Below are 27080 nucleotides of genomic sequence, written 5' to 3' on the forward strand. Positions count from 1 at the left end.
ATTCACTTTTTCCAATCTGCACAAATGCATTTACTCACATCTTTAAGTCTTATTTCTTTTTGCATTAATGGAAAGGTCACTACTGTCACAGGGAGAGCTAGAAAATGGAAACAGGAAAAACATAACACAAAGGTATCCCAAGAGCTGAAGAATCCATCATTAGTTAATACACCATACAAGAAGGCCACATGACAAAATGGAAATTCAAAGCATAAAATGAGGATTTCAAGCTCAATTTTAATTGCAAAGTTAAAATCTGTTTTTAACTCATCTCCACTTGGGCTTAAAATGAAGTTACTAAACAAAAAATAGATTATACTGAATAATATTTTAGAAAGATGTTATAGTAAATGTAAAAGCTATTCAGCTGGAATTCAGTCTTTCCTTTCACTTGAATCTGAATGACTACGTATATTGCCCTAATATGGTTCCATAGACCAGTTTCTTAGAGCTTAGATATATGTGTCTATGGTTCTAAAGACTTTTGAGCTATTTAACAAAATGAGAGCAGAACAGGAAAGAAAACTGCTCAAGGTGAAGGGCTAAGAGTGGGGGACAGGGAGAAGCATGCAATGGCATTAACAGCACAGAGAGGTGATGGGACCGCTGAGGTCATAAGAACGTGACCCACACTGAAGAATCAATTTCAGATTTATTATCTTGCTGGCTTTATGCTGAATCTTTAATTAAAGTCATAATTTTCCAAGTTCAAAGTGATGCTTGAATATACTGCGCCAAATGTGGGTTTGCATTATGGTTCCAAGTCAAAATACTGCCGGTGTTCGTAATAATAAATACCCTGCAATAATTTAGTAAGAATAAGCCATGTGAGAGGCAGAAACTGCAGTCTGCAGCAGGCGGGGGGAGGCGGGGCGGCGGCTGTAAAGAGAGTAGCCCTCTCCTTACCTGCTGAAAGACAACTCCTAGTCTTCTTGTGCAAAAAAAAAAAAAAAAAAAAAATCCCTCCTTTTGCTAGACTACCATTATTTCTATACCTTAGTATTTTCATTACATGTAATTATATCTTAATTAAGAATTTGCATTGAATTATTTATGGCCACCCTTAGTTTCAAAAGGGAAATATAGTGAATACGTTTTTCTATTATTAAGATCAAGAAATATGAAATGGACATAGGAAACAAGGCACTTAAGAATAAAATACAAACATACATTTTAAAAGGTCATTACTTAGCTGTTAAAAAAATTTTAACATGTAGAAACCTTATACATTTCCAGAGTACTTCCTCCAGTGGTGTCCGTGTACTGGTTAAGTGCACTAGAGTGTGTATTTAACCAGAGGCACCTAGAATAGGACAGCCTGTTTTCAGGCCTGCTCATGTATTTCTGCAACCTTGAGCAAATGATGTAACTTTTCCAAGCCTCAACTTTATCATCCATAAATTGGGGAATTCAGTGTCACGTGCCTAAGTCGTTCACAACCACTCACTGAAAGAATTAGGTAGTACCTGGCACATAATTGGTTAAAAATGTTATAATTTGTAATTATTGAAAACAGAATACTGTATTACCACTCAAATATTCTTCTTGGCTCATAAATGCTCCATTGGTAGACAATTTTTGAGAAGAAGTTTGAATTTTATGTGGAATTTCCACTTTGCATCAAGGAATAAAAGTGTAACAGGTGGAGGGGTCTCAATTCACTTTAAACATGAATTGCTAGGTAGATACCTGAGGTCACTTTAAATCATTAAAACCAGCCCCAAGACTCAGTCTCAACTTCAGCATAAACCCCATGCCCTCCCCTTGGTTCCCAGGGCCCTGGCCTGGGGCACGGGCGACCTAACAGGGGAGAGGGCTCACTGCTCTGTTCTCAAACCCCTCGCTCGGCCTCCCCGTCCGTGGAGTGGGAGTCAGGAAGGTCTCCCTGGCCCAGGATTGTGACCACGCCCCTCCTGGTCCTTCTCACAGCCTCAATGAGTGTTGGGGCCGGAAGAGGAAATGGGGCGAGGGCTGGCAGCCTTGACATCACTGCTGCTTGGTCCGGTTCAGTTTCTATTGCCGGTTGCTTTCTTGACAACACAATGTCTTAAGAAATTAGAACTTCTTGCATAAAAACTATAATATTATCAACAAGTTAAATCAAACAAGGGTTATATTGTGATACTTATGTATTAAAAAAACAACTCACTCATAAATATAAGGAATTAGGGAAATCCTAAAACCTTTATTGTTCTTTAACAAGGTCATTCAGCACGGAAGTCTTGGACAACTGAGCACAAAAGACAATAGTTCTTACATTGAAGTATTTTTCAATATGATTTTGATATACCTCCTTTCTTTGAAGATGAGTTTTTCATTTTTTAAAGGTCACTACTCAGCTGTAATGACGGTATTTTACATAAGGGGTCTAAATTATTCTGAAGAGACCAACATCGGAAAATTATACAGAGAGCACTAAAATAATGCAGTATTTTTGTCTTCATTTCAATGTTCCAAAATACTATTATTTTTTTCTTCTGTGAGATAAGCTATTAGAAGTATTACCTTTAGAGTAACTTTTTAAAAGTGTTTTAAAGGTTTCATTTTAATCTGGGCCAGAACAGCAAGATTTCCACATTTGACATGGACCACTAAGAACTCACAAATGGATGACAATATTGTTCCTGAGAGGCTTTACAGCATTTTGACTGTTTTTCTTTGTCTTGAACAATATAATGCAGGTTCTCATGCTTTGGTTACTGAAATGCATCATAGTCAATGGTGTTTTTTTTTTTCTTTGCTTTTTTAAAAAGCAAATTAACCAGCGCCACTTATGGTTAGGCAATGAGTTCTGCTCAGCCATGCTGTTGCACTGAGTTAAATGGCAGTGAAATGTAAAGAACATATTTGGTGGTTCCTGTGGCGAAAGCAATCAGCACCCAACGTGTCAGTGAGGTGTTAGGGACGGGGTGGGAGTAATGGGCTCACACAACATTTTGATGTTACTGACCTTCTTCATTTAGTTACTATTGTCCCACAGGCAGATCATTATAAAGTCTTATCCTATATTTCTCTCAACAATCTGATCAAAATTCCAAAGTATCTTTTTTTGAGTTCTATATCTAGAAAAAACAAAGCCATAGAAAACAACTCTTCCATTTTAAACCTAGAACAAGAGTCTTCTCCTTAATCCCAGGGGAAAAGAAAATCCAACCTCCCCCCCCAAAAAATATAAATGTTTTAGAGTAATCCTCAATATGTGCTTTATATATAGTGAATACACTGGGTGCAAGAAATTCCTGTTTGTTTTTTTATGGCCAATGCCTGGTATATATTCAGTCTTTAATAAAAATGGAAGAAAAAATAATATTAAGGTAAGTCTTTCAAGATTTTAAAATTATACTTATTTTTAGAGTTGCTTTCAAACCCCCTTAAACAATTATCAAGTAAAAGTAAGAATTGAGAAGCCTTTCTGCTGTTTATATTTATAAAGCCAATTTCAGAGATTTTCTAGGAAGAATGCCCTCTGTTTACAGCTGAGTTGACAATCCTGTCTCATAGAGACATTTAGTGGGCAAAATATTCTGCACCTTAAAAAGTCCCTGATGCAAACATAAAGAAGACTGATGTCTCAGCGATAACAATAGCATACCATTATGCTCTTTTTTAACACATTTACCGTGCATGATATTGACAGATAAGAGCTTTATGGTGTAAAGTGTGCTCCTAGGGGTTCATATTTTTCAAAGTACTTGTCCCCTGGGATATCACCACTTCTAAAAGGATATATTAGACATTTTGGTAATAAGGACAGGCTTCTGTTTACCAGTTTGGTATAACACACATTTCAAATACAGTGTGTAATTTGTTTCTCAGCATCATGTCAGTATATGTTGTATAGTTCAACCGCCTCAAGTTGAGCAGAAGCAGTCAACAATATGACTGAAACTGTACAAATTGTTTCCTGTAATATCTGATAGGCACATAGCTCTGTAGGTTTGTCTGCATACAGGGTAAGCCTGCCACTCATTTTCTTTACAAACATCTTGCCTGGTATTTTCTGGAGGAAAAGCTTTCCAGGTGGCATAGTAGGCTACAGGAAAATGGTCACCTTTCACATCTATAAAGGAAGCTTCTCTTCTTCATGAGTCAGACCAGAAATGAGAATGAGTTAGATGGAGTCCTCCATGCATATAAAGCCAGATAATACAGAACCGTTGGCAACACTCCTTCACAAAGTAAATAAAAGGGAACACTTAGACCAAACTGAGGATTATTTGATTAAAGTGTTTGGGAAGCGAACTTAGTGCTGTGATACCGCATCCTCCCCCCCCACCATAGGCAATACCCTTCAAGAAGAAGTAAAAATATAAACAGGTTTTCTAAAATAAAGACACATTAATTGAATTATTGGCAAATCATGACAAACTGCTAAACCAAAACAACAACAACAAAAATAGATTGTATTTAGCCTGTCTCTTCATATAGGTAAAATAGCTGACTTACTTCCATAGGTAAAAAGTGTTTTAATAAAGATTTCAAATCTTTGGGTGATACACTTAATCCATACCACAACAGAACAGTAATTATTTTCACTTTGATAATGCTTGTTTTCCATATGTTTACATATGAATATATGTAATAGGATAGTAATACTTATTTTTTTAAATCAAGTTATTGGGTTTAAAGATACTGCTACCAAACTTTTCAAAGTGTTTCTCACCATAAAAGAGTTGTCTAGAACTGCTATATTCTCTTGGGAGGTTAAAATGCTGTTTTAGTCCATCTGAAGATACTGTAGGTAGATACATGTTCTTCCTATTGGTAGAACATGATTTCACATAACTTCCGCCTCTATTTTCTGGAAACTGTTTGCCTGGATTCTTTGCTGCCCAGTGATCTGAGTTTGCCAAGACTCTCTAACAGCACCACAGAGGACACCACTTCATTCAACATCCTCTTACCACCTGTTCCTCTTTCATCATCTTTTTCACTATTATTTTTTCCCCATTTATTGAGCAAGTTCTTGGTAGCCAACAGTCAAATAAACAATTAATGCAGAGAAGATGAAGCAGCCCGGGTTCTCAAAAAGCTCACAGATTAACGCATAGACACAAAAGAACACCAAGGACCATGACCCATGTAGGGATATGCTGCTGGCATATGGTACGTCTAGATTGGCCGCTTAACTCAGATGGTACGTCTAGATTGGCTGCTTAACTCAGATGGTACGTCTAGATTGGCTGCTTAACTTAGAAAAGTTAAGGATAAATTATGGGTTCGTAGTAGAGAGAAGAGCCCGAGCTGATCCGAAGGAGAGGAAGTAGGGTGGGTGGACACGGCGGGGTATTCCTTGGGCAGAGAGCTCAGGAGGAGGGAGAAGGGGGGACTCTTTGTCGAACTAGGAGCCCCACAGTTGGCTGGAACATCAGTGCCTACTAAGCAGACATAAGATATGAAGACAGGGACTAGGGAGAAGGAACTTAAATTCTACCCTGAAAACAATAGGAGGCTAAATGAAGATCTCAAGTAGAATAGTAACATTATTTTGTGTTACGGAAAGATACACCCGCCTAGAGTAGGGAGGCGGGGCTAGGGAGCGTCGTGATTACAAACTGGGTGTCTTGAGGAGGATGCTGCAATACAACATAGAATTCACAACCACTCGACGAAATCAACAGATGTTTAGGAGGTAGAATCAATTACACGGATGTGGTGACTGACAATCTGTTGCTATGTATTGCCAGAGAAGAGAAAAAAAGTTATGTAATAAAATAATACATTTTTACCATAAAACAATCCAGACAAAGCAATTATAGATACGAAGGTAATATTATCTTAGTTCTAAATATTTTATGTCCTTACATGTTCGTTCCCATTTAATTAATGAATAACAACTTAGTTTTACATATATACCCACTTCCTTTCCATCAATTAGAAGTATTTAATTGAAAATAATTGGCACAAGGTTTACAAATGTCTATATTACCATTAACTCTATTCATGAACTTAGAAATCCTTGCTAATTATTTTTTTAGTTATCATGGTTTAACTTTGTATACTGTACTGCAGAGTGTCAAATCTGGCCAACTATTTCCTCCTCAGATAAAACAAACACTGAATCTAGCAGCAATTCAATTGCTCAGAGGGATGGAATAGCTCATGCTACTACCAGAAAAACAAACCAGAGTCAGCAGGACATTAAAGTATTTCAAAAAATGTCTTCCACTGTTCCAAACCAAAAGTTCTGAAGTATCCTGGTAACCTTCTTGTTAATGTTAATGAAATACAAGGTTAGATACATAGTCCAGAAGATTATGCTTTTGATAAAGCTAAATATTAATGGATTTATGGCAACAAATTGATCTGTAAAGAACTAATCAACACTAGACTTCAAATGGACAAAACTGGACAGTGTGTCATAAAAGGTGAGTTGATTATATAAGGTAGAAGGGGAGACTAATAAAATCCTTCAGAAAGATGGAGCTAAGTTCCCTTTAACAAGTAGCTGGGAATGATGATGAAACAATGCAAGCAACAAATACAGCTGCCTGATTATATCCAAGATGGAGTATCTTCTGGAATGTAAGATCCTGAAAGAGTGTCCGTAATGAGCTAACAAAATTACTGCTTTGAGATCGTGAGTTGGGACATGAAATGGAATAGGTTTTCTTTGAAATCAGACCTCTTTTTTTTCCCTCAATCTGTAGAAACCATTGTTCTCTTGCTCTAATTCCATTTTTCACAGGAAATAATCAGCCTGAACTAAAACTGACATTCCTAATGAGGAAGTGAGTACATATAAAATGGGTATGTTCAATTTATAGAACAAGAGAGAGAAAGAAAATGATACTGGTTTGAGGTTTTGTAAATGCACAATAGAAAATACTAATGTGGAGTACAAGCCTAGTTATTTTAATACTAGTTAAGGGTATGATTTATAAGATTTCAGAGGATATGTATGTGTGCACATCTGTACCTGTGTGTATATGAACAAAGGAAGACAAAATCTTCCATATTAGCTTTTGTATCTGAGTGAACATTACATGAATTTGTGCATTACAAGCTTACTTTATATGGTCTAATCAATGCCAGACAAGTTAGGAGATCAGAACCAATACAGTACGAAGCCGACATTTCGTATTCATTAATTTGTCAATTTTAATTGAGCACCTTCTGTTTCAGGAACTACTCTGGGCTTGTAACACAGAAGGAAGCGAAACACAAAAAGGTCCTTTACTTTTCTAACTTACATTCGAGTGGGCAAGACAGGCAATGCTGAAGGGATCCATGACAATTATCAGATGGTGATAAAAGGTATGGGGAAAAAGAACAAAGGAGGATAAAGGAGCAAGAACATACCAAGTGTAGGGGAAATACGCTGTTCAGGTAAGGTACCCAGGACAGCATTTCTGGTCAAGTGACATCTGAGCAGAAACAATGGCAATGCAGGAATGACCTGGGCAGGTAGATGACGGAGAATCTGCAGGAACAAATGACCCTGAAGCAGGACAGTGCTTCTTGGAGGCTCAGGGGTGCAGAAAGCAAGCAAGAGGCATGTGCCAGAGGGAAGGAGGAAGGGGATAGGGGGTTATAGGAAGGAGGTAGGAGACGCTTCCTTTGTCTGGGACTGTGTTTATGCATGTCTGCGAGTGATTATTAAGAGTGGCCTCTCTGCTTTGAAGAGAGCCATAGTTTGAATGATTAAATTTTATGGTCATTCAGACAGCTCATTACGATTTTACCTTTTATTTTGAATGAAATTGGAAGCCATTGAAATGTATATATTTTCTAACCAGAGATGTATTAATTCTTAATTCAAATGCTACAGGCATGGCTGGCTGGTGGAATAAGCCTTCACTGTAGTTGCACAAGGGGGACCAGAGGCTAGTTAAAGAGTGTTGAAACAACCAGGGTAAACATTTTTGGTGGGTTGGGCTAGGTAATTTTGGTGGATGTGGGGAAAACTGGTAGGATTCTGCATATCTGAAGTGCAAGCAAACAGGACCTGCGGCTGAGTTGGATACGGGGCATCAGAGGAGGAGGAGCCGAGCGCCGCAAGGGTCCGGGCCTGAGCCCGATGCCGCATCTCTCCAGGGGGGAGGAGGTCGGTGAGGCTCGGGGCGGGCAGAGGCAGGCGTCAGGAACTCGGCTTCCATGTGTTACACGGGAGGTGCCTGTTAGACATCGCGTGCAACTGGACGTCGGAGTCTCGTGTTCTCGGGCAAGTGTGTGCTACACACAATGAGAGAAGTTAGGGCAGGCGGGGATGGAAAGGTGCAATTCCACTCTTCTCTAATTGCTGCTGCTCTCGGTTGCACAGGAACCAGGTCCTCAGTGGACAGTGAAGACGGGAAAGGAGACGGTAGATTTTTTTTTTTTGTACACATAAGGTAGTTATTTAGGAGGATAAGAGATTGAAAAAAACACAGAAAATGTAGGTCTCCCAGAGACGAGGAGTGATTTAAGCCTTGGTTGTGATTTTAAAGTATGAAAAATTATACCTTCAGCTGCATGAGAATTGGCAGAAATTATACTTGCTATGTAGTTATTCAAAGAAGAGGAGAGGGCAAGGGAGTTGGTGTTAATGAAAGGATTCCAGAGACATGGTTGGGAGGGCTCGGGCATTTGGGGAGGGAGGGAGGGAGAGATGAGGGCAGGAGACAGGCCTGGAAGACTGCTGGGGCGAAGAGGAGTGGCTCGCAGGGGCTCAAGGGCCTGCGGGGTGGCTGATGCGCACAGCGCTAAGCGCAGGCTACACCTGGTCTTGGGCTCGCCAAAGCTCCTGTGGGGCGAGACAGAGTCCCTGGCGGGAGGCAGGAGGAGCCCTGGGCTTCTGGCATCACTGTTCCCTCCTTCAGAGCAGAAGGGGAGAGGCGGGCCCTCAAATGATGGTCCTTAGTCTGAGACAGAGGCATATCTGAGACACAGGAACCAAGGACTTGCTGCATGCAAGAGTTTACACCATCAGCTGTTATCTAGTCCCACCACTCTCAAACTGTGTTCCAAAGAGGCATGAAGAAAATGAAGAGTTTCTCTGAGACAGTCTGTGGGAGAAGAAAAACCTTCAGAACCCTTAGACCCCCACTTCCAGTCTGACCAGGGTAGTTCTGACTATGCTTGTTAAGCAAATACATTGGGATCAGACATGAAGTTTTTCAAGTTGTGCTATTAAAAACAAATAAACAAAACCTTTGAAAATCATTGATCTGCTCTCTACCACATATCATAATCTAGTTTGAGATTACGCTGCTGAAACATCAGAAGGCTACACTGAAACATAAAACTATTTCAGAAGTCCATCTTCTTACTATTATACTTGAATTCTATATTGCCGAAACTCCTACAGTTACATTCTACTATTTGGAATGGTGACATTTATTTTGCATTACATACATTAGTGCATCAGGCCAAAACTTGTAAGTAATGAGTACATTTATAATCTCTAAGTTTCAGGTAGAGTTTTTTTTGGCTAATGGGGTAATGTTTCACCTGTACTCATGGTGACATTCTTGTTTATGGTTTAGACATATGTTCTTTTTATTGAAGTATAGTTAATGTACAAGCTTATATTGGTTTCCACTGTATAACACAGTGGTTCCAGAGTTACCCATATTCTTAAATCCTCACCCCAACTAGCATACTTACTGTCTGTCAACATAGGAAGATGTTACAGAATCATTGGCTATATTCCCCAGGCTGGACTACCATCCCTGTGACCAACTTATACAATGATTGAGAATTTTTGTACCCCTTTACCCCCTCACCTCCCCACACACCCACCTCAACCCCTCCCCCCTGGTAACCACCTGTCACTTCTCAGTGTTTGTCTTTTGCTATGTTGATCATTTTGTTTTCAGCTTCCACATAAAAGTGAAATCATATAGTATTTGTCTTTCTCCGCCTGACTTATTTCACTTTGCATACTATACGGTAGACTATTTTCTAAGTTAAGATTTTAAATAAATTATTTTCTTTGGAGACTGAAAGAAGTAGTTTTCTTTAGAAAGTTTTCAGGCTTTGTATGTAAGTTTTGTGTGAATACCAGGAAATCACATGAAGAGTTGATACGATACTTACTATTGGCCTCTAGGGAGACAGGAGTCCTGGAAAAGTTTCTCATAATTCTTATGTAATATGCAAGTGAAAAACACAAATCAGTCAGTAAGAATCTACCTTAGATCTAAACTGAACACCAGTCCTGAGAATAGGACCTTAAGCAATGAAGATGCAAGGCTGCAGAAGACTGCTAGGTCCAGCACAGAACAGCCATGCTCATTCTTCTTAAAATGTAAATACCAGGCAACGTCAATTCTCTTTGAAATAAGCACCCTCACGGTATCACAGCAAAGCCCGTGAAAGGAGATGGCTGCCTAACGAGTCACTGGGGGAATATTTGGGAACTGCAGAGCCTACATCACAGCAACTAGACATAGTGTGTATTTATATAAGCACCCTGTCAAATGAAAGTGTATTTTCCCCAGCAGACACAGGAGGAACTACACTTCACTTTTGGTGAATTCTAATATAAAAAGTAAGGGAAGAGATTCTAGATCAAGAATTTTTGGGTAAACTTTTCTCCAACCACTGGATCTTACCAAATAATGTCAGCATCTTAAGAGACAGAATCGGGTTGAAAACAAAAGCACGACAAGAGATCAGTAGGGAATTAGTGATGAAATCAGCAGGAAGTCCACAGTGTGCTGACAGTTTCAACCATCTGACTACTGATAAAGGGAAGGGCAGAACCGGGGGGAGTCAAGCCAAGCATATTGATTCAGGGCAGCAGGAAAATGGGGTGCGCCAGCAGGAAACAATGGAAGCTGCTGGGGGGTCCACTGAAAAGTTAATTGAAGCACAAGCTGAGAGCTGCATAACTCAAGAGAGCAAAACTCCTGGAGACAGATGGAGATGTAAAGCCAGAAAGAACGTAAATAGCAAGAATGAAAAGAACGCATACAGCAGGAGGCATGAACACCAGTCTGAGCCAAGCCGTGTCTGACTCTTGGCCATTCATGAGGGCTACAGACTTCAGAGCAAACAGTTTGAGGAAAACTGAGGAAACAGCCCTATTTTACACGTAGTATAACACAGGCATGAATTACATGGAAAGACTTGAATGTAGTCTCTGTTACCTATTTTAATGGCCTATTAAAATTGAACTTCTCATTGAAAACAACACACAAACCAAAAATCCAACAGATTACTTTCAGCTACTACACATTCAGAAAAGAGAATAATCAATAATGGTATGGCAGCCTATACAATCAGCAATAAATTATGGATGCTGAAGTTTTAGATGCTGTGTTTGGAAGACACAATTATGTTGCATAAAATGAAGTGATAACTTGTCTTCTCACAGGTTCCTGGACGTAGGCACATTTATACAGACACACTGTCCTTGCTCTACAAACTCTTTGGAAAACATAGTTGCTAGCACAAATCAGTGCATAAAAGAGTCTGCTCTTCAATATTGTTATATATTAAGACAGGTGACATTAAAAATGTGTGCCACATATGACTCCAGGGAAAAAAAAAGAAATTTAAGAACAATTCCATTTCAGAGTTCCCACTACAGAAATATCAGACATTACAAAGAGGTGGGTGGAAAGGAATATCTGGGTAAACCCAGTTGAACAGGTAACCTCCATTTCTGAATGACTGTATTTGAAAGAAAAGTAAACACAAAACTTAGTGATAGACGTGGACATTTCACTGTGTCAAATTCCTGGACCAATTTTTATTTAAGTGTTTAAGTGTTTTTCTGAGCAGCAAACAGGTCAAACTATTAGCTCTTATTGTATAAGCATAAGCTAACTTACACTATTAGCTGCAAAGTAAATGTAATTAGAGAGGTATGCATAATTTTACTTCTTTTATAAAGAATAGTGTATAGAAAGATCCTGATCATTTAGAAAAGTCCCCACCTTAGCATTTTTTAACTTATCAAAAATTAAACATGTTTTCTCAAGTCACAGTGGTTATACTTAGTGACAAAGAGACAAAGTTAATTAGGAATGAATGGCATTTTGAGCTGAAGAAGATATTATCAAGAATATAGTTGAATCAGCAATTAGTTGTAAAAACTTCATTCTTCCAAGAATATTCATTTTATTAGTATGAATTATTTAATGTGGGTAAAATATTATAAAATTTCAAGTACAAAGTAATTTAATGTCAATTTTATGATCATCTTCTGATACAAAATTGAGTTTACTGATTTTTAGATATTAACAATGTTAACTGATATCATCTTAAAATATAAAACCTATGAAAATAACTTGATAAAAGATTACCAGAATATCAAAGAGCATGCCCTCTCATGGGGTGAACTCACTTCCGCAGAATATAAACTTTTGAGTAGTTCGGTTTATGTAGTCAGAGATGAATTGTGTGTGGTTTATATGGAGTCTGATTGTTAATTTACGTTAATGTTAAGCTGATTTGAATGGAATGCAGAGCAACACATCAAATACAAAACAGTACGTAAAGATTAAAAGATACATCTATTGGGAATCACCATGTAAGGTATTTATTGGTGCTTGACTCTTCTGCTAGGCGCCATCATTTACAGCTATAGTCATTATACTTTTTAAGAAGTGTATTGAACATTATTTGTCAAATATTGTGAGTCTATATTACAAGATTGCATTTACTCCTTAATATAGGTATTATGACCAATTTATAAGTGAGGAAGAATTAGGGCATGAGAGACTACATGTTTTTTTGTATTGACAAGATAAAAACAAATATTTTTTGTACATGCAAAAACTGACTCAGGGATATATAATAACTCATTTTCAGGTTGAACCAAAATTAAATTAGAAAGCATCTTTTAAATATAGTTCCAGAAAAATCCCAGAGAAATACCTACATTAATTATATGCTAAAGCTTTGGTACTTATGGGAAGCTGGAGCATGTATCTTCACATTTTATCATCTTTTATTTCTCAAAGTTGCCGTCAATGAGCCTGATACATTAGAAAACAAGGACGGGAGGTGAAAAAGTCCATAATACTTGTTAACCATGAGAAAAAGTGAAAGAGAACAGGACAGTATGTCAGAAGACCTGGGCTGGAATAAGCCTTTTCACTTTTTAAGTTTGAGCAAACCAAATGACCTTGAACCTCAACTTCCTCCTCTGAAAAATAAGGATAAACACTAAACGACCCATTAGACACAACTTTAAGAGGTTCAAATGAGATTCTGCTGAATAAAACAGTTGCAAAACTTGAAGGCACTATCTTCACCTAAACTTTAACATTTAATTATCAACCTCCTCATTATCCTATATCCTCATTTGTAAATCCAACCTGATTTTTAGTTTATATTAGAATTATTGGCTTTGTATTCTCAAGCATTTATTTTACTGTATGCCAAGAACACTGAAAGAAAGAAAAAAGGCTTTGTGTGAATAAAAATAGCTCTTGTTTTTATTTCCATTTCCAACTTAAGAAATTGAGCAGTGAACAACAGTTTAGAAAACACAAAAGCTTTTAAGCCTCCTGTGGAATGAATGTTGCTGGAAGGAAGGGCTCTCTGAATATGTACAAAGGAAGACAACACGCTCTCGCTGTACTCCGCCGGCTTACGGGGTCTAACGGCCGTACACATACATAAAGGCAACGGAAAAATTTAGAATGCACATCTTCTGAACTCATAAAATATATATTTATGCCATAAATGAAGAGTTAAAATAAATGGATAGAGAATGCATATAATAAAATAGACTTCTGTACCAGGGCGTGTATATACATACATACATACATATATATATATATATATATATATATATATATATATATATATACACACACACACACACACACACACACACACACACACACTCCTTTTAAAATTAAAATGTATCCCATCCTGTCTCTTACCATGGCTTGGTGAGAGACCTCAAGGTCTCTCACCAAGCCATCTCTACCAGGGCTTGGTGAAAATGTGTATATATAAATACACATGTATATGTATATACACACATTTTAAAACTCAAATGTATCCCATTGTGTCTCTTAGGAAACGTTACAAACACCTATGGATCAAGGTTTACTTTAACTGCTAGAATTGTTGTATTAGCAAGAAATTTCTGTAAATGTTATTTCTTAAAAAAAAAAATCAATCTGAACCTAGTTACCCAGAAAATCTTCCTAATAATTATGTATATATTCTAGAAATATATATATTCTAAAATATAGTATTGGTAATCCATTAAAAACAACTCTCTCATGAAAAAAGGATAGGTTGAAATTATTAAACCAAGACATGGAGTGTGTGCTCACCCAGCCCTCAGAAGTGTCCTCTTGAAAAACAAGTATGTATTGAAAAGGTATTGGTAAGACTACCATGAAATGAAAGAGAATTTAATCAAGAGTGTTTTTACTGCAATCAAATGAAAGTAGAGTTTTATACTTATGAATATGAATTAATGCTGCGTCCTTTTAGTATTTTATCAATCGTATGCAATTCTAAACACAAACATTTTGGACTTCTTTTGTCTGGCAATGAAACGTCATTCACTGTTAATGATGAAGCAAAATACAGAGGCAAGGAATACACACTGAACTCCCACTATACTGAAGGCACTACTGCTGCCCTGGACACACACAGATCATCATAGCACAGATGGTGCAACTGAGGATTGAGAGGTATTCACACAGGGTGAGACGGGCATCGCAGAAGACAAGGAACAATAAGGGAAGCAAGAGAGAAATATGCTTCACAAGAGGAAAGCTGGGATTTCAGCAAGAAGCTACAGGTTACAGAGAACGTATTCAGATAGTTTTAGAAGCAGGTAGCTTGTAGGCAACAGGTAATGATGTAGGCCTAAAACCCTGATTACCAAGGGCAGGGTGGGCGAGAAGCTGCAGATGATTTGAGGAATGCTGACTATCTGCTCTAAGCAGGGCGATGCTGGTAGGCACGGCCGGGCAGCGGGGCAGCCAGGGCGCACAGCACCCCGAGGCTCGGAGGGATGCGCAGACCCCACGGCAGCCCAGGCGGGAGCACGGGCCCGGCCCGGCGGAGAAGAGGGAGGGACTTTTCCCGGGGGTCAGGGAGGACCGCATCAAGGGCTTGGTAGGCAATGGAAATGCAGGGCCCTTTTCTCAAAAAGCAGGGAAAGAGTACCATTAAACATAGACGAATAAATATAATAGTTTTTCATTCTTTGGTCTCTCTTTTACCAAATCATGATTGATTGATTGATTGATTGATTGATTCACTTTGCTCAACCCATGCTCCATTATCTCTGTACACTTAACACAAACTTACTGATGAACTTATGAAGACATTTAAGACGTGACCTCAGAGCATCGGACCCAAGCGCAGGGCCTTTCTGGGCGCGAGGCCGACACATGGCGCTAGTCACACGCTCATGAACTGGTGCTGCCAACAGCTCAGAGATCAGCTGGCAAAAGCCAAGAATAGGGCACCATCAGTGGGAATGGACAAGTCCAGGGAGGGAGAAAGAGTAAATCTGTGTGTCTAAGGCACATCCAGATGGATGCGCCCATTTGACCTGAAATTTGACAGTCATTGGACATAAAATTTGAGTGTAAGAGGGTTGGCAAAGGTAACTAAGGTTGGAATGTGGCTTACCAGGTGAAGAATGTTTTCATGAACCCAAGAAACAACCCCAGAACAAACATGGGTTGTCTGTGATGGAAGGAGGTAACAGATGCAAGAAGTTCACTTTAAGATGGTTACTTGGTACATCAGTAGAAATATCAAGAGGCTTTATCGACTCTGATCTGCATCCTGGGGAGCAGAGTCATTTAAAAATCATTCACGTGGACTTAAGGGTAGAAACAACGGGTGGAAGGGGTTTAGGGATAATAACCTGCTTTAGAAGCCCGTGCTCAGCCCACGCTAGGTCAACACAAATGTCCTAGTTTTGAAGAGTGGAAAAAAAAAAAAAGAAACAGTACAACTTCAGACCTGGCATAACATCATTCAGCTTTAAACGTAGCTTTTCATTCCTGCACTATATTATGGAACAAATGCCTATGCATCAGGCAAAGAACCAAAAATGGGAAAGAGGCAGAGAGGAGACGCGTGAGATGTGTGCAAGACGGTAACTGAAGAAACAAGGGTACAGTGACTGACACTGAAACCAAGAGATAAAGGGAAGTTAAACAAAATTTTCTATTGTGCTGATCGTGACTTATGAAACAAGTGAAGCAGTTAAAAAATGTATTCACTTGGAAATATAACTTTCATAGGTTTATTTTAGTAGTTTTCAGACCCTGAAAGAAGAAGTAACAGTAACTGCATTTCTTTTCTCCATGTTCATTAACATCTCAAGTCAGGTTTTCTTACCTATGTATATCATTAACTTGGAGGATATCAGGAAGCTAATGTAATGGTTATACCACTTCTGCCAAATTTATTTTTAACTGCACCTAAGCATCCAACTCTATACCATTTTTTAATCTTTTAACATTACATTAATAAGCTGATTAGTCAAGAATTATATTTACTACTGTGTTAGGAAGTATCTTGCAGAGACAGTAATTGTAACAAAATATGCATGTATGTTTTGCTAGTTGAGCATACATTAATATGCATATATTTAATTAGTTTTGCATGTATTTTGTATACATATGCTAATATGTATATGCATATATAAAGTCCTATGTGGGTATATTTACACATGTTATTTTAAAGACCAGAGCCTGAAAGAAGGACTGTGTATCATCATGTGTAAGTCTTAGGCTAAGTTTTGAGAAAGGCGCTCTCTAAATAAAATCATGGCTGGTCTATTTGAATGTTTTCCCTTTTAAACAGCAGGATTTCTTCCATACTGTATGTGGCATATAATTACTACACTTGAACGCAATAGTTTAATGAAGACCAGTTTAATTAAATTAAGTTTCTCCCTTGTGGTGACTCAATCAAAATGCATCATACTCTCATTATAATGTTATCTGTAGGAGCCCAACATTAGAAGTGCTATAAGGAGGGTTTATTTTAATGAGGGCAGCAATAATAAACTCCACTTTATCAAGTTACACAATGCAATATTGTAACTGAAAATTTCATATCAAGTTCACAGCATATGCATTTTAGTTCCTAATTAGCTTAGTCGGTTTATGTTGCTTTATTAGAGCTAATGCCATTCAAATAATTATCTTTTGTTTGACTAATATTTATGACAAGCCTTTACTTAATCTGGTATAATTAAATTTACATAAAAAATTAAACAATTTATTTCCAATTCAGTAGTTATCATTGTCATAGGCTTGGTTTAAAGAGGATTCATTTTTACTTCATGGAGTCCCGATTAGACTGGATGTATTACAGCTTAAAGGAATTTCATCTAAACTTTAAGGGGTCAAGTTGGGTTCAGGAAAACTCAACAAACTCAGTGAACTAGGGAAAAGAAGAGGGATTTGATCCAGTTATCTACAACTGATAGCATTTTGAATATGCATAACTGCTTATGTTTGATGGGATTTAATACCATCTGCACTATAATAAATTAGATGATTATATCCTTCAGGTATTTGCGATGAAAAGCAGAAATAGAAGTGTCTTCAAAGAATATATTCTTTAGGGGAAAATGCTTCAGAAATGTAACAGTAGTAATTAGTTTTTTTATTGGACCAAAATCAAGCTGCAAAATTATAATCACTGGCCAGATTTTCATTTCAGTGTTCATTAAAACCTGAGACAGCCTAATACAGCAGAAAGAAGTCTAGAATTTACTGATAATTCTATTTATTGGTCTCCCTACAAAGAGAGCTCAGATTCATCCTAGTTTCCAGTTTCTTTCTCTCCCTCTGGAATTTAGTTGGCCACTGAGATCTATCAATCATACCACCTAACTCTTTCTTTTCTTTTCTTTTCAATATAGAATGCTTTATGAATTTGCATGCCATCATTGTACGGGGCCATGCTAATCTTCTTTGTATCATTCCAATTTTAGTATATGTGCTGCCGAAGTGAGCACCCACCTAACTATCTCTTGAACCCATCCATCCCTTCCTGTCCCCATTGCCATCCTCCCTATTCTGGTAGATCAGACTATTACAATAGCTCCTTGATCTTCATGCCTCAGACTCAGCCCATTTCAAACCATCCTTCATCTTGCTTGCTGAGTAACTTCTCTATCTCAGAGATGCCTCACTGCTTCATTCCAAGCTTAGAGTAGGCAAGAGGGATCAGTACCTTGGGCTCTGCCCTTTGGAGGGCCTCATTTTCCTTCCTCTAGCCATATCTCTCCCCAAGGTATAAGGAAGGTACAGGGCAAATGGGATGCACCCATTGGATTTATCACATCTTTGCTCCAAGACCATAATTACTCTACATCATTGAGGCAACTTCTAAGGCCTGCCATAACCTCTTCCTCAGGTCCTTCTTAGGCCTGAGAAGTGGCTAAGAGGCATCTGTTTGGGGAGAAGGAGGACAGAGCTTGGACATAGAGGTTGGGCTGAAGTTGTGGGGACTAGGGTGGGAAGAGTTCTGGGATCTCCCTACACTGCCATGTTACCATGTGGGACTCAAGTGATCAGAAATACTGGGGTTCAGATATGAGTGACATGCAGGTGTGTATGCGTGTGTGTGTGTGTATGTGCATGTGTGTAGTCCAAGGAAAGGGCCTAAGATTCAACTTCATTTTGATGTTTCAAGAAACATCATATATGCAAAGAGTATGGGAAAATGTTCCACAAACAGAATTAATTTGCCTGAAACCAGAGCTCAGAATTGAAGATGACCACAGGTTATAAATGCATTTATAGAAATTTCAAGGCGGCCATTTGATTATCCACCAATCTCAGAGTCAATTATCCAAGTTTGAACCATTGATCACAGAATGATTAATTTTAAATAAATCACTCTAAGTGCGGTACAGAGGATGTAAAGGATTGGAAGCATTAGTTGGCCACCACAATACTTTAAATGAGAGATGATATCAAGTATTTCTAGCTACTTAGTTACCATCAATTGTGTTCAGTTTCCTTGAAATTTGCTGGTTTTCAGTGCACTACAGTGCCAGTCTTCATTAGTCTGTCCAATCTCATATGTAAGCCTGAATTATATTATTTTATATAGCAAGTAAGTGACAGGTATTACTTTTGGGAAAATAAACTTGTTTTTCCACAAATTTCTTATCAAAGCTCTTGTCTAACTGACTTCGACTGTCACCCATTTGGCTGAACCATTCGACTGAACCTTTTGGCAAGTCGCATCTTGCCCCATTTCCATGTGACTTGCTTCCCTGCCCTATCTGCCTCATTGGGTGTTTGCCACGCACAATGGGAGAGTTAGTTGTTGCTGATTCAGTTGAGGTGTCTTAGGCCTCTCCACTGTGCCCAACCTGAAGCCAAACTCAGCAACACCCATCTTCACAAACGTTAGCCAAACCAGATATTTTATTAAAGGTTTCATGGGGTGGCAGCAAAGATGACTCATTTATCCACACAGCAGAAATTCAATCAACTCCCCACGAGACTTCTCTGTCTTCTCCCATAAAATCCCTCTCTCTGGCTTGTTACATTCCTGTAACTCTCTCTTCCTTTACACAGACTCTAAAAGATCATTTCTATTACCTAGGACTATTCCCCATCTGCCTTCAGTTAGTACACACCATTCAGCAAAAATAAAGTAGTTAAGTAAATACTGTCCTAGACCATCTGCTATTCTTCATGCATGTGCCTTAAGGAATCACCCACATGAAACAGGATGTTCCTTGGGAAAACAGGGAGTGTTCTCCTTCTAGGAAAGTATCTCACATTTGCAATAGGAACAGATTCTGTCCTTATTCAGATTATTAGACAGTTTAGTGTTTCTCAAAATGATACTCTGCCTGACAGAACTGTTTTCCAAAAGAAACATATTTCTTTGGAACACCAAACATAAAACTCAGTAACAGTTGTTTGCAACTATACAATTTCCTGAACAGGAATGAGGGAATAAAGATATCAAAGCTGAAACAGGGTGAAAAAGACGGAGCTGGGCTATAATTGTCAGCTCTGCTCTAAAGTTGCTCGCAAGCTCTTCAATTATACAAACTAAGTCAAACACCTGACTTCATGTTTTTGTCATGTGTTTCCTCTCTGGGAGATGCAAGCAAGTTTTAACTCATTTTTTTTTGGTTTGTTTTTAAGCTTCATCTTTGTGTGTGTGTGTGTGTGTGTGTACACACCATTTACCTTATTCACCTGAGAATATTTTCCAGACTATCTTAAGTAATGGTGATCTCATGCACAGAAGTTGTGTTTTCTGCCTATGACTTCTGACCTGGTTTCAATCTCCACATATCTGAATGTTGACCTTGTTTCAATCTCCACATATCTGAATGTTTTCCTAGGTAGCTCAGTTAATTTCTGAATCACTTAACTGTCTATCTTAAAACTTATTTTCATTGATCCTTTAAAAAATATTCTTAATTTATGTCTAGGTAATTTTGAAGTTTCAAAGAAACAGCTAATAACAGGCCACAGAATTGTATAGTAACACCACCACACATAACAATGCTGCAGAGAAGCATTGGACACTTTAGCCATTTGCTGACATCAGAGTATCTGACATCCATTTCAGTCGTTACAAGTGGATGGAGATGACTACTTCAGTTAAACTGCAATTGAAACTTTTTCCTTTGAGGTTTTTCTTTTTTCCTGTTTTTGCAATGAATTTTGAAGGAAAGTGCTTTAAGTTGTGTGTATTGAGGCATGCAGGTGATAAAGAGATATCAATGATGCAGCTTCTTTAGTTCAGCTGAGTTCTTTACAATATGTAAAACTGATTAAAATGTTGCCTCATCACTAGTAAACTGGGCTGGGGAAGAGAAGGGGAGGAGGTCAGAAATGACCAGAAACAAAATTTAAAGCCGACAATAGGCAAGCTTCAGTTTTTAAGTGTATTGACCTTCTTGACGTTTTGCAGCAAGGATGTGGTAAAGAGGACCCTGGGTCCCCGGCCTTACCACTCGATCCCCACCAGGAACAGCCACCTGATTCCAGGAAGACACCGTGTTTCTTAGTGCAGTGTATTGAGGCGGCCCAATTTACATTTTAGTAAAACTACAGCCATATGAATGGAATGGCAGACAAACAAGATTAATCCCATAGAGAATCAATAGTGTACGACTGCCTACTTTGCATATATACAAAAGGTACAACCAGCTAGATATGTATGATAACAGAAAGCATGTGGGAATCCCATGTGGGAGCAATAAATTAAGGGTTCACTGATTTTAAAACCCTGAGATTTCACGACTCAATGGCCCTTCCTCTGGCTGCCGTAGGAGTGTGGGGGTGGGGTCCGTGTCCCCTGTCCCCTGAACACCTGGCAGGCTCCATCTGCTGGGGCTCTGCACCTTAATCTGACTGGGCCCTCATTCCTGTTCCAGTCCATAGGGATGCCCCTCTCAAGGCCAAGGACTGGGGATTTCCACCCCACTCCAAAAAATACGTACCTGTGTGTTAGGTATTATTCGGTAGGTTGGCTTTTGATTAAGTTTGATTTCATATTGGATAATATTTTACATGCGATAACCTTCTGTGTACGAGTGATTCTACGGCAAACGCATATAACTTGAGAGATCTGCCTCTGGATATTTTCGCACTTTCAAAGCCAGTGGAGTGATTGTGACCTGGTGACAAATCTCACCGGGATCCTCACCTGTTCCCGGGGCTGGGCCACTAACAAGGAAGGCAGCTGCTGAATATTTTTATTTGGCCTTAGCTCCAACTCCCACCCAAGAGGGGCCCGGAGGGAGGCCAGCAAGGCTCCGGACGGCCCTGCAGGCTTCCCCCGGGAGCGCCTCGCAGCCAGCACTGCCCCCTCTCACTTGTCCATGCCCGGGGCTGTGATGATTGATGTTCTCCTGCCACTGCCTAATCCTGAGGCTCCCAAGGAGCTGGCCCAGACCCAAATCCCTGCAGCGTTTTAATACAGTTCAGATGCAAACCTGCTGATTCACCCTGAGGGTCTACGGTCCGCAGAGCGCCCATGGGTAACAGAAGAGGATGACTGGACGGAACACCACGAAGCTTCAGAGGCTGAACCCCGTGAGGCCTCCCGGGATCCCCGAGCTGCATGTTACACTCCAGGGCGGGACCCAGTGCATCGCGGGGACCTTTTAGTTTCCTACCTAGGGGGCACCAGTGCCGCTTCTGAGGTGGCCAGGGACTGAGGACATGAGAGTTGTCACACAGAGCCTTGGCCTCCGCCCGCTTCTCCCTGGGACACCAGCCTATGGGGAATCACTCTTGGCTTCTGTGAGAATGTGACTATTCCCAGCAGGTTCTCGGAGAAGATGGTGTTCGACCTGGACCTACATGGATGCCTAGGGTTTCCAAGGCCAGGCAGGGAGGGAAAGAAATTCCAGGGGAAAGCCCCTCAAGGGTTCAAGCACTTAGCAGCAGGTTAAAAGAGCTGGTCAGTACATTAGCCTAAATGACACACAGCTTTGAAAGTCACTCAAAGCTTTTAGGCATCATTTATGTAGTTTTGTTAGAATTAGGGGCAGAGAGGGTTAAGGAATTCAAGAGGAAGCTACAACAAACAAAGATTCAGGAACAAAAATCTGAAGTCAAAAAGTGGTTTGGGAAGAGAAAGCAAGTGACTCTTGACTCACTGGACTGAAGTACTGGCTAATCAACAGAAGCAGGCGTGCACTAAAATACCTGAGTCAAACATGTTTTTCAATCGGTCTTCAACAATGAAAGCTCTACATACACACACTGTTCATGTTATTAGAAAGAAACCCAAATCTATCACAGTACGTAAAGGTTTTGCAAAGGTACATATTTTGAAGGTCGAACCAAATGCCTTATTTAGAAATTGGATGTACAGTGTGAAAAACAGTAAAAGAAAATCCAAATCTAAAAAGTAAATGCATTTTGTGACAGAAGGGTTAACAAACTCAGTGAGTTGAGGACTGATGTATATTGAAGCTGAGATAAAGACGCAGCTTATCTAAAAAGCAGCTCATAGTATTAACTTTATAGTTTTTTTCTCAATGTTTATTTGAAATTAATATCATTTAAAAAAAACCACCTAGCCCTTTCCCAAAGGGGGTAAAAATGCAAAATAAATATTAAAACTTTATTGAAGAATTAAGACCATGTGGTGATGGAATTAGTTATCCATAAAAAATACAGAAATAGATGTTTTTAAGTGAAACCAAAAATGCAAAATATGCTGTATCAATAATGAACAAAATCTGTTCAGATCAAAACAGCAACAAAAAGTATTTCTAAAGGAATATTTAAACAGTCTGCTATTTTATGTATTCTAATGTTTCACCTTATTACGCACTTCATCCTAGAAGCTGCTAGTTTACATAACTGATGTAAAAAAATATATATATATATATACATATATATATGTATGTATTGGAAATCACATATATACATATATATATAACATATAATTATACATATATATATATGTGACATTGCTAGGTCCACATCTCCAAATGATTTTTTCCATCATTTAGAACGTATATATAATATCCACATCTGCTTTGTGCAGGGGTGCACACACTACAGCCCATGAAGCCCCAGACAACCCCCTCGTGTTTAGGTGCATCAGATTTCACCATAGAAGCACATTCATCTCCCCCCACGTTGGCTATGGCTGCTTTCCCACTACAGTGGTAGAGCTGGGTAGTTTCCATACAGAGCATATACCCCAAAATCTGAAATAATACCTGTTAATAAAAAAATGTTTGCTGAGGATTTTATTTATATGTTAGTATTTTCATGAGTCTCTTTTTCAAGAGAGCCACATAAGATGGCGATTCCACTTTTTCTCTCATTTTGCAAATCTGTTTTGTTAAAATCATTGATCATATCATGCTAATTTTAAGTATCGCCCCCTCATTGAATACTGTTGTTGCTATTTGATAAAATCACCTCAGCTACTCTGAAATATCACAATGTGTCACTTAAGGGAAGAATGATATCTGACTTACTTTATACAAATTATTTTGTTTTTCAAAGTTTTAGAGTTCTAATTTATAACTTTCAATAAAGGGTTATATTTGTTTTCTTTAATGAAGGTCACCAATAGTGTGAAACACAGTGTCAATGTGCTGGAGAACACGTTTGTCCTTACATTTCACTGAAGAGACACATTCGTGTTGACAACTCATATCAAGGGCTTCTCAGAACTTTCAAGAGTACAAACTCCTTTGAGAGTTTCTAAGCCACTTATTTTACATTAAATCTCACTCCAGAGAACTATGAGAGGGTTCCCATGAATTCATAAGTAGTATGTGTATCAAAATAGCCAACCTTAAAAACTAGGAATGTACATGTAAAAGCACTATATCTGCCCCGACTGGAAGCAGTGATGAATTAAAATCATTGCCATAGCTGTTTTCTAATGAATATGTGAGAAATCCAGAGTATTCTGAGAGAAAGCATTTGCTTTTTTTGGTAAAAAAAAATTAAAAAGTATGGAGCATCTTGGCAAAGACCCCACCATAAAAGAAAACTACAGACCAATATCCCTGATGAACATAGATGCAAAAATACTCAACAAAATATTAGCAAACTATGAGCCTGATTTGAATTCAAAAATATATCAAAATGATCGTACACCACGACCAAGTGGGATTCATCCCAGGGATGCAAGGATGGTACAACACTTGAAAATCCATCAACATCATCCACCACATCAACAAAAAGAAAGACAAAAACCACATGATCATCTCCATAGATGCTGAAAAAGCATTTGACAAAATTCAACATCCATTCATCATAAAAACTCTCAGCAACATGGGTAGAGAGGGCAAGTACCTCAACATAATAAAGGTCATATATGATAAACCCACAGCCAACATCATACTTAACAGTGAGAAGCTGAAAGCTTTTCCTCTGAGATTGGGAACAAGACAGGGATGCCCACTCTCCCTATGTTATTCAGCATAGTACTGGAGGTCCTAGCCATGGCAATTAGACAAAACAAAGAAATACAAGGAATCCAGATTGGTAAAGAAGAAGTTAAACTGTCTCTATTTGCAGATGACATGATATTGTATATAAAAAACCCTAAAGACTCCACTCCAAAACTACTAGAACTGATATCGGAATACAGCAAAGTTGCAGGATACAAAATTAACACACAGAAATCTGTGGCTTTCCTATACACTAAGACAATAGAAAGAGACAATAGAAAGAGAAATCAGGAAAACAATTCCATTCACAATTGCATCACAAAGAATAAAACACCTAGGAATAAACCTAACCAAAGAAGTGAAAGACCTATACCCTGAAAACTATAAGACACTCTTAAGAGAAATTAAAGAAGACACTAACAAGTGGAAACTCATGCCATGCTACTGGATAGGAAGAATTAATATTGTCAAAATGGCCATCCTGCCCAAAGCAATATACAGATTTGATGCAATCCCTATCAGATTACCAACATCATTCTTCAATGAACTGGAACAAATAGTTCAAAAATTCATATGGATATACCAAAGACCCTGAATAGCCAAAGCAATCCTGAGAAAGAAGAATAAAGTAGGGGGGATCTCACTCCCCAACTTCAAGCTCTACTACAAAGCCATAGTAATCAAGACAATTTGGTACTGGCACAAGAACACAGCCACAGACCAGTGGAACAGATTAGAGACTCCAGACATTAACCCAAACATATATGGTCAATTAATATTCGATAAAGGAGCCATGGACATACAATGGGGAAATGACAGTCTCTTCAACAGATGGTGCTGGCAGAACTGGACAGCTACATGTAAAAGACTGAAACTGGATCACTCTAACCCCATACACAAAAGTAAATTCAAAACAGATCAAAGACCTGAATGTAAGTCGTGAAACCATAAAACTCTTAGGAAAAAAACATAGGCAAAAATCTCTTGGATGTGAACATTAGTGACTTCTTCATGAATATATCTCCCCGGGCAAGGAAAACAAAAGCAAAAATGAACAAGTGGGACTATATCAAGATGAAAAGCTTCTGTACAGCAAAGGACACCATCAATAGAACAAAAAGGTATTCTACAGTATGGGACAATATTTTCGTAAATGACAGATCCAATAAAGGGTTGACATCCAAAATATATAAAGAGCTCATGCTCCTCAACAAACAAAAAGCAAATAACCCAATAAAAAATGGGCAGAGGAGGTGAACAGACAGTTCTCCAAAGAAGAAATTCAGATGGCCAACAGACACATGAAAACATGCTCCACATAGTTATCAGAGAAATGCAAATTAAAACCACAATGAGATATCATCTCACACCAGTAAGGATGGCTGCCATCCAAAAGACAAACAACAACAAATGTTGGCGAGGTTGCAGAGAAAAGGGAACCCTCCTACACTGCTTGTGGGAATGTAAATTAGTTCAACCATTGTGGAAAGCAATATCGAGGTTCCTCAAAATGCTCAAAATAGACTTACCATTTGACCCAGGAATCCCACTTCTAGGAATTTACTCTAAGAATACAGCAGCTCAGTTTGAAAAAGATGCACCCCTATGTTTATCGCAGCACTATTTGCAATAGCCAAGAAATGGAAGCAACCTAAGTGTCCATCAGTAGATGAATGGATAAAGAAGATGTGTTGCATATACACAATGGAGTATTATTCAGCCATAAGAAGAAATCAAATCCTACCATTTGCAACAACATGGATGGAGCTAGAGGGTATTATGCTCAGTGAAATAAGCTAAGCGGAGAAAGACAAGTACCAAATGATTTCACTCATATGTGGAGTATAAGAAAAAAAGAAAAACTGAAGGAACAAGACAGCAGCAGAATCACAGAACTGAAGAATGGACTAACAGTTACCAAAGGGAAAGAGACTGGGGAGGATGGGTGGGAAGGGAGGGAAAAGGGTGGGGAAGAAGAAAGGGGGTATTATGATTAGCATGTATAATGTGGGGGGTGGGGGAAAGGGGAGGGCTTTGCAACACAGAGAAGACAAGTAGTGATTCTACAACATCTTACTATGCTGATGGAGTGACCATAATGGGGTTTGTGGGGTGGGACTTGGGGTAGGGGAGAGCCTAGTAAACATAATTTTCTTCAAAAAAATGAAAAAATGAAAATAAATTAAAATAAATTAAAAAAAATAAAAAGTATGGAGCATCTTAATTATTAAGAAATTAATAAAATGACACTGAGATTTAATATTATCCATTCAATCTATGT

General features: G+C 38.6%; 1 protein-coding gene and 1 non-coding gene across 3 annotated transcripts in view; both read right to left on the reverse strand.

Annotated features, from left to right (window-relative positions):
- Positions 1-27080, reverse strand: part of TENM3 (teneurin transmembrane protein 3) — a 2338142-nt gene that overhangs the window by 1953265 nt on the left and 357797 nt on the right. The gene's annotated exons all lie outside the window — the stretch shown is intronic.
- Positions 17794-17899, reverse strand: LOC118968255 (U6 spliceosomal RNA). Its single transcript, XR_005055810.2, has one exon. It is a non-coding gene; the product is annotated as a U6 spliceosomal RNA (small nuclear RNA).

This window comes from Manis javanica, chromosome 12 (genome assembly GCF_040802235.1).
Source record: "Manis javanica isolate MJ-LG chromosome 12, MJ_LKY, whole genome shotgun sequence".
NCBI classification, from domain to species: domain Eukaryota; kingdom Metazoa; phylum Chordata; class Mammalia; order Pholidota; family Manidae; genus Manis; species Manis javanica.